The sequence below is a fragment of the Pteropus medius genome, unplaced genomic scaffold (genome assembly GCF_902729225.1).
Source record: "Pteropus medius unplaced genomic scaffold, Ma_sr-lr_union100, whole genome shotgun sequence".
Classification (NCBI taxonomy): Eukaryota; Metazoa; Chordata; class Mammalia; order Chiroptera; family Pteropodidae; genus Pteropus; species Pteropus medius.
Window position 1 is genome coordinate 14,054,588 of NW_024356249.1, and position 12,855 is coordinate 14,067,442.

The following is a 12,855-nucleotide window of genomic DNA, read 5'->3' on the forward strand; positions in this document are numbered from 1 at the left end:
ATGTCTGTTGGCCATTTGTACCTCTTCTTGGGAGAAGTGTCTGTTCAGGTCCTCTGATCATTTTTCCACTGAATTGTTTGGTCTTTTGTTGTTGAGTTGTATGAGTTCTTTGTGTATTTTGGATATGAGCCCCTATGGGAGTCGTTGTTTTGCAAATATATTTTTCCATTCAGTCGGTTGCCACTTTGTTTTATTGATGGTTTCTTTTGCTGTGCAGAAACTTTTTAGTTTAATCTACTCCCATTCACTTATTTTTGTTTTTACTTTGTTTGCCTTGGAGGTCAAAGTCATAAAATCCTCTCTAAATCCAAGGTCCATGAGTTTAATACCTATGTTTTATTCTATGCTTGCAAAGGGGAATTGAAATAAAACATATGTAGAAGAAAAAAGACTATTGTATTTATGAAATTCTTTTCCATAAACTTAATGGTTTTTCACAATTTTTAAAGTTGCTTTTTAAAAGAAAATTCATTCTCAAATTGAAAATCTGTTAAGGACTTAGATATGACCTAGGAGGAAAAACACCTATCTTAAATATAACCATAGTTTTCTAATTTTTTCTGTTCTCCATGGCTACAATTTCTTTTAACATCCAACCCTATTATGAGAGATTATGAGAAATCCAGTCCCATTTCCCATTGTGTTTGTGAGACATGGGGGTACATGTGTGGAGCAAATTACTTCTCCTCTCTTTCTCCAGACCCTGATTAGGTCTTTTGGACATATCTGGCCATCTCTACACCACTCTGTGCATCTACTGGTCAGGTCGGCTTCACACCAGTCATCCTCTAGGTCTCAGCGAATACTAGGCTCTGACTGATAATAGCCACAGTGAATCTTGGAAGGAATTTTAACAAAGCAAAGGTAACTCTAAGTTGGATATGAGGAATCACTGCTGCTAAGGTCTATCATCTCTGCCCTTTACAGAGATCTCCTAACCCCCTTCCTAAGCTTTTGAGGCTCGTGCTCCCAGAGAGCAGTTTCCTGTCTTTCATTTCACTTCTCTCTCAGGTCCCCACCCCGACCCCCCAGCCCCAGACCCCTCAATCCTTCTTCCTCCTCCAGCTCAAAATCATGGTGTCCCTGAGAGGATGACACTAGCCCACAAATTTGATCATATTTCCTATTATTTATGAGAGTAATTCGGTTAGGCCAAATTCTCTCCCTCCTTCCAGAAGGGGCCTTGCTTTGGTGTGTTTTCCTAAACAAAACAGCAGCCTCCATCACACTCTATAACGCAAAAGAAGATGCCATTTTTTAAAAAAAATAAAGTACCCATTTTCTTTTCTGCAGAAATTTAAGTAAACAGAAAAATAGTTGAGAGAGCACATAATGATGAAACAAGAAGAAATTATAAGACTAAGAAAAGGGAAGAATGTAGTTGATTATTTTAGTTAATTGTTAGACCAAAAACTGGACTCAATTAAACTCTCTCCTCCGTCCCACTGAAACATGTCCCCAGATTAGACTATGGAAGCAGGGATCAGAGGAAGTGAGGAGGGAAAACCAAGAAAGCAACGGCTTTTTCTCTTGTAAAAGGGATCAACGTTAGTGAAACAAAATCTATGATTAACTTAGAAATAGTTGTGGTGCGTAATTCCATTTTAAATATGTTTTCAAAAATAGCGTAATAAGAGGCCCCTCTAGTTCAGACTGCGGACAGCCAGGCGCACAGAGGACGGTCGGACAGACGGACTCACAGAGGGCGTGGGCATACACAGCCCCGGCGGGTGCTCTGCGCCCCCTGGGAGGGCTGGGTCAGCGCTCAATATTTTATTGGCTACTACCTTGAAATACAGGCCCTAAAAATGCCCACTTGTTTGGACGTAGAACATGGCTTGAATGAATGATAAAAATTAAGAAAGACATTTTGATTTTCTTATTGTCCACTTGGCATATGCTTCTAGGATAATAGTCACTATGGTTTTGGATGACCTTCCAAACCTAGAAGACATCTATTCCTCCTTGTGTTCATCAACAGTGGAAGACTCAGAGGTGGATTTTGACTCTGGACTTGAAGATAATGACACAAAAAGTGATAGTATTTCGGAGGATTCCATAAGAATGACCAGCCCTGTCACTGTTATGATACACCAGGGTAGAAACGTGCCATCTTGCATGATGGCACCAGGCTCCAATTCGGAGCTATACCCAGGACTGCTCGTCAGATGCAATGCACCCACTCCTCTCTGGGCTCCATATACAGCACCAAAGTCATCCCTCAGGACCTTTAGCCCCGCAGCACCACCTAATGCAGCCTGTCCTTGTGAACGACAAATGAATCCAGCTAAGTCTTCCCAGCTGCAGCAATAGCAGCAGCAAGGCTACAGCGAATTTGACCTGTTTACTGCCCCAACTCAGGTGCTCGTTCCTCCAGGCTGGAACCAGCTGCGTTCCAGAGCCCTTCAGCCTCCTCCAGCCCAGGGTTCTCTGGGCACAAAGACTGCAAACCAAGGATTGAAGAAGGCTCCCTTGCCTGGCCCAATGCAACAGCAATTCTGGGCAAGACATCCTTAGCCTCGGTACAGAATCCGTCCCCAACTCTGTATTCCTTTGGCAGCCAGCAAGCCTCACAGGCACATACGAACTTTCCTCAGATGAGCAACCCAGGCCAGTTCACAGCTTCTCAGATGAAGAGCTTGCAGGGAGGGCCCTCCAGGGTTCTAAGCCCCCTGCGGCAGCCCCACTTCATCAACAAGTCTCCTGCCTCCTCACCCTTCTCCCTCCAGCAGGAACCCCCTGCATCCTCCCCAATGGTTAACCAAACTCAGCAGCAGATAGGACCAAGGCCACCTCAAAATAACCCACTTCTCCAGGGATTTTAGCAGCCTGTCAGCTCTCTGGGTTGGAATCCTATGGTTCAACAGGGAAACGGGCCACCTAACTTCATGGTGATGCAGCAGCAACCACCAAACCAGGGGTCGCAGAGTTTACATCCAGGTCTGGGTAGAATGCCTGAACACCTCCCACCTGGCTTCTCAGCAGGGCAGCCAATCCGAACTTTATGCAAGGTCAGGTGGCTTTGACCACAACCACCACCCCTGAGCCCCTGAGCGGCAAGCAAATCAAAATATCCAGCATGCAGATAGTCAAGGAGGTGGTCCTCCTGAAAACCAGATGCAGGTGTCCCACAAACTGCCAAATATGATGCAGACCAGCCTCTTGAGAATTCATGGCAACATGAGCAACCCATAGGCTGGTAGTTCTGGGGTTCGTCACGTGAGCCCGGGCAACATACAAGGCCGACCCCAGCAGGGCCTACCATCTCAGTTGATGAACATGCACCAGCAGAACGTGCCCTCCCAAGGCCAGATGGTCCAGCAACAAGGAAGCTTGAACCCTCAGAACCTTATGCCACAGGGCCAGATGATGGTGAAGCCTCAGAACCAACATCTTGGGCTCTCGCCCTAAAGGATGACTCCACCTAGGCAAATGCTCCCCCAGCAGGGCCCACAAATGATGGCGCCACATAACCAGATGATGGAACCTCAAGGGTAAGTTTTACTCCAGCAGAACCCAACAATAGAGCAAATCATGGCCAATCAGGTGCAGAGAAATGAGCAACAGTTTAACCCTCAGAACCAATCCAATGTCATGCTCGAACCAGCACAGATAATAAGGCGACCATCTCCAACATGCAAGGAAACACAGTGCAATTTACAGGACAGATGTCAGGACAGATGCTGCCCTACAAGCCTGTGAACAACAGTCCTTCTCAGGTTATGGGGATTCAGAGGCAGGTCTTGTGGCCACCAGGGCCTGGGCCATGTGGGCCCCGCCCATACATGGCGCAGCAGCATGGTGATCCTGCTTCTACAGCAAATAACATGTCAGCTTGTCTCAAATGGCGCCTGATGTTAGCATGCAGCAAAACCGTCATATCCCCCACCCCTGCCCACACACACACACACACACACACACACACACACACACACACACACGTGCAGGCCATGTAGAGAAACAACGCCTTGGAAAACCACTTCTCAGGCCATATGGTGCCTTTCAATGTACCTTTCCCTGGAGCACCCAATGGAATCAGATGTCCTGGGATCAGAATCCAGGCTTCTCAGTAGATAAAGGTGTCACACTGATGAGTCCATTGCTGGATGACAATAAGCAAAATAATACCAACGTAAATAAACCAAAGTAGAAGAAACGCCCTCGGAAGAAGAAAAATAGTCAGCAAGCTCTAAGCACCCTGGCTACTCACCCAGCTGGTCTGGACGAGGCCGGTCAGCAGCCATTGCCTGGAGAACAAGGAATTAACTTGGACAATGCAGGCCCTGAACTGCCAGAATTTTCAAACCGACCACCAGCCCCTTCGCAGAGTTTAGTTCTAGAGTAAACTCAGGCCACAGCTCTGAAGGGGTCTGTTGCCAGACCAGAACTCGAGGCAAATGCTGCCCTAGTCTCTGGACAAAACAGTGAGCCCAAAAAGGTAACTGAAAGGTCCAAAACTCCAAGCCAGAGAAACTCCCGAGCTAAGAGCCAACTGTGGCTTCTGAAAGTGTGGAAAACGGGTATCGGAAGCGACCCTCTCGGCCTGCTTCAGCCTCCAGCTCTGCCGAAGGCATCACCAATGCAGCACAATCCAAGGGAAGAAAATCTGAGTAAATAAACTGGATGGCGACTTGGTACTTACAAATGCGTGTGAATTTTACAAAAAGCAGTTCTGAGCTGTAACTTTTAAAATCCATTTCTGTACAGCTAGTCATTTAAATAATGCAGCCCTTCACCTAGTCCCTACAACCTGTTCCATAAAGTGCAACAGGGAAAGCAGAGTGTTGAACCCTCTTGGTGTTGACAGAGTTCAAGGTTTCTAAAATGTTGCCATGTATTTTGAGGCACTAATGCAATTACGTTATTAGTTTTTGCATTTCCAAAGCAGTCTAGAGCACAGGGTGAGCATTTTTAGATCTTCTAATGATGCGCTTGCTATGAAAGTACTGTGTGAATCGCAGTAGTGCAGGCAAGAGGAATCTTCTCATTTGGAAATGTTGGAAATCATTTTATTATATAGTGTTTTGGATGTGTTTGTTGCAGAAATGGACCAGTGAATAGAAAAAAAAAATCTAAGTGTTTGTAAACAAACAAACAAACAAAAAGCATAATAAAATTTCTAAAGTTACAGAACTAAAAAAAGAAGTCTAGATAACAAATGCAATTACAGACAATAGACCCTCCACTCAAAAAAGTGTAACTTTCAAAATAAAGCAAGTACAGAATGATAAATGATAAGACTAGAATAGCAATTATTTCTGTGAATGATGTCTAAATTATTCACTAAATAGTTTATGTAAATAAAGAATACAATGCAATAATTTGTGTTACTGTAACATAACACTAATGCAGAAAAATAAAAATGAAAGTTTGAATAGGGAAAACAAGAAAAAAATGAATATAAATTTCAAGTGGAATTTAAAGCAATATAGTAATAATAGCTAATATTTGTATAGTACTGATTTTATGTGCATGTTTTAAGTGAATCTCTTAAATACTTAATCCTCACAGAAATCGTATGAAGCAAGTACTGTTATTATCTCCACTTTTAAGATAATGAGACTGAGGCACCTAAGCCTGGGTAGTTTGACCGAGGTCACACGTAAATAGTGGCCCTAAGTTTGAGTCTGTGGAGAAGTAGTTCTTCTCCACAGACTGCTGATTTTTGCTCATTACTATTTGTGTCAAATTCAAAAAAACAAGAACATACAGAAAATGAATGATCAATGATTGGAAAAGGTTGATTTTATCAAAATTTATAGACTATATATGAGGACTATTCATTTTTAAGTGCACATTATTAACATACCAAAATTACCTGTATAACAGAAAACAAAGAAAATCTATATAAATTCAAAATGCAGAAAATTTGAAGACTATATTTTCAGGTCACTATTCAATGAAACTATTCTAGAAAAAAGTAAATTTAGGTAAAGAAAGCTGACCTATTTGTAATATATATATATATATAATATATATTATATATTATATATTATATATTTTATATATATTATATATATTTTTATATATATTTTATATATATATTTACTCTGAAGTAACAGCTGGGTCAAGAAATCAAGAAAAATTAAACAAGACTAAATTAAGAAAACAATAATAGATTGTTTCTGAAATGATAAAAACTTAACCTATGTGTAAGTTGAAACTCTATGGAATGAGGCATCTATCAAAGTGAATTTAACAGTTTTGAAAATATTTTTAATGTAATTGAAATATGGAAAATAGATTAAGCAACTATTCAACTTATTATCTTAGGAAAATAATTTTTAATTACCTGAAAGGAAAATTTAAGGAAAAAATTATGATAATAAAAACAAAATTAAATTGTATATCAAATAAAATTTTACAGGGAAGCAATATACCATATGTCTTTAGCTATGTTCTTAATTTTATAAGATTCTGCACAGGTTTTAAATAGGTTGAGATAACTGGTGAACATTTTTTCTTCTGAAAGCACCTATAGGAATATTCTACCATTCTTTCAAGATTTCTTATTACAACCTTATAACTTAGATATTTTAAGGAAACTGGATAGGAATTCCCCAAATTTCTAGTCTCAGTCTTAAATGTATTTCCTTTTCTGCTTTACAATTATTTTTCAAATATGTCAAGCTTACATTCTGCCATTTGAGAAAAACAATCGAACCTGACAAGTTTTCATTGAAGTACTAAAAAATAAAGATAGGTTACTTAATAATAAAAGCTAAGAATTTAAGTAAGCAAATACTTATTTGTTCAGGGAAATTTATAAATTTATAGTGGAGAAACATGGCAGACATTACCTTAATCAAATAAAGTTTACACAACCAGCAATGGGACAAAGCCTAAACCATGTATCTGCTGATATGAAGTACTAATAAGAACACAGTATTAATTCTGTGTCACTGCTGCCAAAGGTGATTCCAGAATCTAATCATGAGAAATGATCAAACACGAACTGAAGGACATTCTATAAGATAGCTGTCCTGTCCTGTTCAAAAATGGCAAGCTTATGAAAAACGACGAAGTCAAGAATGGTTCCAGCTTAAAGGAGACGACAGGCATGAAATAGACAGGATTGGGGAAAATGGCAAAGGTTAAATAAGATATACAGATGAGATAGTGATCTTATATCCATGTTAATTTTCTGGTGTTGATAATTGTATAAGAGAAAATTATGTAAGAGCAATGAAATTGTGTAAGAGAATGTCCCCAAACTAAAGATATTTAAAGGTATACTACAGACAGAAGAAGCATAACAGAGGAATGATCTGATATGAACAAAGAAATAAGGAGCAAAGAATTTTCTAACAAACATTGTCTAGAAAACAACAACAATACTGTGTTGTGGGAGAAAACTGTATTGAAAACTATAAAGAACTAAAATGCTCAACAATATCAAACAGGTCAGATGTGTTTGGAGTTCTAAGATCTTTGCATCATTTGGAGGTCGATAGGATATTTATTGATTTCAGACTTTAAGAAGCTAAGTGCTCATGATAGAAAGTTAAAGGTAACTACTAAAATAATAGAAATGTGGTATATAATTCCCCAAATGTATAGTGAGAAGAGGTGGAATGAAAAAAAATCAATCCAAAAAAAAAAAAAAAAACAACAAGGGATAAAAAAGGAACATTGAAAGCAAAAACAAAACCACAGAAATGAATTCAAAATATTAATAATTATTGTGGATATAAATGAAGTAAATGCTCCAGTTGAAAAATTGGCAGATTGGGCTAGTTAATTTTTTTTTTCTCAGACTTAATTTAAAAACATACACACACAACTCAGCTATATCTTATTGATAAGAGGCACATCTAAAACATAATGATCCAGAACTTCTGAAGAGCAGAGTAGTAAAAGATACTCAACCGAACAGAAACCAGTGTACTTATATTAGTATCACACAAGAAAAATTTAAAAGTCAAAGGATGGCAAAAGATATTCCTATCCACAAAAGAACAAGTGAAAATTGGTATACTCACATTAGCATCATACAAAGTAAACTTTAAAGCAAAAAAAGCATCATTAAAGATAAACAAGGTTATGATACAATTTTTAAAGTAGCAATTCACCATATTTTGAAGTTAGATGTATTGAAAAACAAAACTTCAAAATCTATAAGCAAGAATTGATAGATATGCAAAAGAAATAGATAAATCCAAAACATAATGTTTAATCATACATCTCAGTAATTTGATGGCTCAAGTTTATAATGAATTTATATATTTATTAAAAATATCGACTAATGATCCTGTGCTAAAATGTCACTATGTTTGAATGCTTTCCTAAAAACTAATTATAAGAGACTGCAAAAATACACTATGGACAGAAATGAAAGAGTAAAAAGAAATGACTTACAGGACAATACCATTTCAGATATAATTCTCACGGAATTAATAGTTGTTGGAAAATGAAGTTTGGCATCATTCAGAATTATAAAAACATCCATGGAGGCCGAATATCACAGACATGAGGTGCACTGTGGCCACAGAAGTACTTCTCATACTTATAAATAGTTTTATATTTTAGCTATGAATGTTAGTTACTAGAGCCAAACTTAGTCTTATCTTAACTAGTAGAATTTTTTGTACATTGAATCACTGAGTCCCTTACATTCTCTGGGCCTGTTCATTTGCATATAGGAGTAGAAACTGTAACCAGGTTCATCATTTCATACATTCACGTGTGATGCCCAATCTTTATTATGCTTGCCAATTTCTTTAAGTTAGGAGTGACTCTAGCAGGGCCACACAGATGAGGAAGTTCCTTGGGGAGATCACAGCCTCCAGCATCTCCTGTTTCATTTTCTTAGCCGGCTTCATGAGGTCCTCAATATAGAATGTTGAGGCTCTGCTTCACTGGGTTTCCAGTCAGTGTTTTGTTCTTTTCACTACCTAGGACTTGGGCAATTTTAACCTCTCCAAACCTTGCTACTTCCCATGTAAAATGGAAATCATAATATCTAATTGGCTGCATTGTTGTGAATCTTAAATGAGATGTCATATTTAGAAAGCTTTTACCCAGAGATATTAATTAATAACCTTAGGACTAATTTTTCACTCATTAACCTTCTAAGCAAGAGATTAGATAAGAGAGCTAAGACCTATCTATAGTCTCTATCCAGTGTCAAAGTTCACCTTATCTCAGCTGTCGACTCTTCATTCTCTCAGTGTCCCTGCTCTGGGTCATAGTCTGGATGACTGAGATGTTGGGCTTACCAGCCAGAGAATTGATATTATGCTTTTCTTTTTATAGCCAATGCTGTTGCTATTGTGTCGTTTTGTGTTCAATGAACGCCAGATCATTATTATTATCATCATCATTGCAACTGATGACAATAATAAAACAATCTCTCAGGCTTTCATGGGTGATGTCAGCTCTCCTCAGGCTGTTTGGCTGTTTCTGTCCTATTTTCTCAGTCTGATCTAAAACAGATCCCTGAGCTGTCTCCTAGTTGGTAATGTATTCCCTAACGCATTTGATTTCACTCATTTTTCCCCTCCAGATTTTAAATGATGAACAAGTTTTGTACAGAGCCTTCTCAGAACTGATTTAGTTTAGATTCAGTAGCAGTCTTGCAGGATCATGGAGAGACTGCTAAGTTTAATGCCACAATCATCTCAGCTCCTACAGAGTATTCATTTCATTGTCAGCTGGTGGGAACAGGCAATTGCTGTGGTATAAGGCTGATTCCCTTCAGTAATGAAGCAAGGCACTAGGACATTTTCATTTCTGAATTCCAAGTGAGTACATATTGTTATTTCAGATGCTATTCCAAGAGCTATCATTTGCTGGAGTGCATCTGGTACCGCATTTATTTACAGCATTCTAATTTTTCTTTAAAACTTAGGGAATATAGGAAGAAACTGAGGTTATTGATTTTGGATATGTACAGCTCAGCTAGTAAGATATGGCCAAGTTATATTCTCCAAGGGAAAAATGCTCAATTTCTCATCATTTCTGATACTAAAGACAGCGTTAGAAAGAATAATTGAAAACAGGTAATGGACAATCAGCTAGAGGGTTTATTTGATAGCAGAGGGACATCTGAATCCCAGGGAGAGAAAATCAAGTTGTAAGAGGTGAAGTGCTACCATGCAGTAATAATGGGAAATTGTGTAACTTTTTACGTTGATACTGAAACATCTCTTATCCTGCTCTACATGAGATGGTGAGCAATATTTTCTTGTTTAAAAAATAAGGGACAAGAAATTGGAAGAGTTGTGAAAGTTAATGATAATTGTCTTTCCCTGAGAAAAAGCTCAAAGCAGAAGAAAATTGTAACACAATACTGAAAAATGAATTCAATATAATTAAACAAGTAACTGAAGATATTAAAAGACAATCACAGATCAGAAATTCAAAAACTTAAAGACTAGAAATTGTTAACAATAGCTTACAATGTTAGATAAAAGTAGAGTAATATTTTTAAGAAGCTCAAAGAAGAACATGTTAGCCAAGGACTTTATATGCTATCCTTCAATTTTCACAGCTATAGAAAACCGATTTTAACCATTGAGAACTCAGGGAAGTTGCACTGACAAGTTCTTCCTGAAGAATATGCTAGAGAATAGTCTTTATCTAATCAAGAGATAATTTTGGCAAAAGGACTTCTGGTGAATATTGTTGCATACATTTAATTGTACATCTAAGAGTAAAATAAAGATGAGAATGAAGGCGGAAAATTAGAATGTAAATGTTAAATGCTCTGAATAAATAGATATACTACAACTAAAATATGGGAGAGGAAAGTCTAAAGTTAGCAAAAGTGCAAAAAAAGTTATGATAACCCTTAAAATACTTATATACAAAATTAAAGTTTAACAAACAAAATTATTCCATATTCTTAGAAAGAAAGAATAAATATTATAAAAATGTTAATTCTATGCAAGGTAATATAAGACCTTATCAGTGCTAAGTATGCCTAACAGGAAAATTCTTCCTAAATAGGAAAGCAAGGGGATGGTTTGGGGGGAGGGGACAAAAATAACTCAGAAAATGGGGCTTAAAAAGGAGATTATTAAATCTCTTGAGTGATGATCTGTAAAGCCCTGGTGCAGTGAATTCGTTTTTACTTTCTCAATGCATTGATATTATATTGGGCAGTATTCTTTACATCATGCCCAAGGTAGTACATTTAATTATATCTATACAATTAGCAAATATTTTTAAGTATGTACATGCTTTTGCTTGGCTTTCGGCTTTGTACTAGGGATACAAGTAATTAACAAGATAGTTAGGGCTCCTTCTCTTGGGGAGACCATTATCTCAAGGGAGAAACATATACTTAATTAAGACCTCAATTAATTATTTAATGCTAATTGTGATAAATACCTCAGAGTACAGGAGCTATGTGCAATGGAAGGCTGTACACAGATGATCTGACATGAAGTGAGGTTCAGAGAGATTCCTTGAATCACTCAGAATTATACAGTTTAGAGGTAGCAGAGCAGAAATTTGAATCCAGGTGTAATCTTACTCTGATACACTACATTTACTATCTCCAACTACACAGCTATAATAGTGGCACAAATTGCCATGTGAGCAAGAAAGATAGTATATTAGTTTTCTATGGCAGTTTTAACAGTTACCACAAACCTAGTGGTTTAAAACAACACATTGTGTTATCATACAGTTCTCTAGGATAGAAGTCCAACAGAGGTCTCGTGGGCTAAAATCAAGGTGCTGGCACATCTGCATTCCTTTCTAGAGGCTCTAGGGTAAAACCTGTTTCCTCGCCAAATTTTCCGTGGTCAAGAGGCCACCCACATTCTTTGGCTTGTGGTCTCCTTTCTCCATCTTCAAAACCAGCAATGATGGTTCCAGTCCTTCTCACATCACATCACTCTGACCTACACTTCTGCTTCCCTCTTCCATTTTTAAGGGCTCTTGTGATTACATTGAGCCTGTGTAGATAATCCAGGATAATTTCTCTATTTTAAAGTCAGCTGATTAGCAAACTTAATTTCATCTGCAACCTTAATTCCCCTTTGCAATGTAAGGGAACATATTCACTGATTCCAAGGATTAGGACGTGGACATCTTTAGGGGGAGGCATTATCCTACCTACCATGGGGTAGAAGGTAGTAATTGTGACTTGAGGTTGGAGGAGTCAGAGATGACATTTGGTGGGAAGGCATTTGATAAATAGAGAAATCGAGCGACACAAGCAAGACTTGGAGAGAGGAATTCAAGTGTGATTAGAGAAGAGTAGTGGTTTGATTTTCTTCTAGACTACAGCCCCTCTAATGGGGAGGCTGTGAAAGAAATATAGTGGTTACTAGTTAGCACACTTAGGCCAGGTTTTAGTAGTCTTGACTAGCAAATTACAGAGGTAAATTTATCCCATGAGCTTTGGCAAGGCATTGAAGAGATGAGCAAGCCAGCAGCCTGGTCAAGCTCTTATTTTAGTTTCATCCACTCTCAGACATTGATGGAAAAATGTTCTCTTCTCTGACCCACTAGAACTATATGCAGCCGTGAACCTGGCTGTATGCCACACGGAAGGATGCCACACAGAAGAAGCAGGAAACTCTTTTCAAGACACTGGTAGGAAAGGGCCCCGTTGAATGAGCACTGGCCACTCAGAGTCTTCCTTGACCATGACCTCTCTTCATTTTTTTCCTTAATCTTCAAGGTGAACAGGTAAAAAATTTTTCATGTCATGGGTAGTTAAGAGTTTCCTGCCTTTTCAACATTTAAACCCCCAGAAGGATGCCTTCAGGTTTTTTTTTGTTTTGTTTTTTTAAGATTTAGGTAATTTAATGAGAAAATTCTTGTCTCTTAGGGGGATGCCTTCCGTTTTATTATAGGTTCTGCCCATTAGGCTTAACTAATTTTTTAATACTGAAAACC

General features: G+C 38.2%; 1 pseudogene; it reads left to right on the forward strand.

Annotated features, from left to right (window-relative positions):
• The first annotated feature begins 1,907 nt into the window (after window positions 1–1,907).
• Window positions 1,908–4,614, forward strand: LOC120601253 (nuclear receptor coactivator 6-like; annotated as a pseudogene).
• Window positions 4,615–12,855: the final 8,241 nt, after the last annotated feature.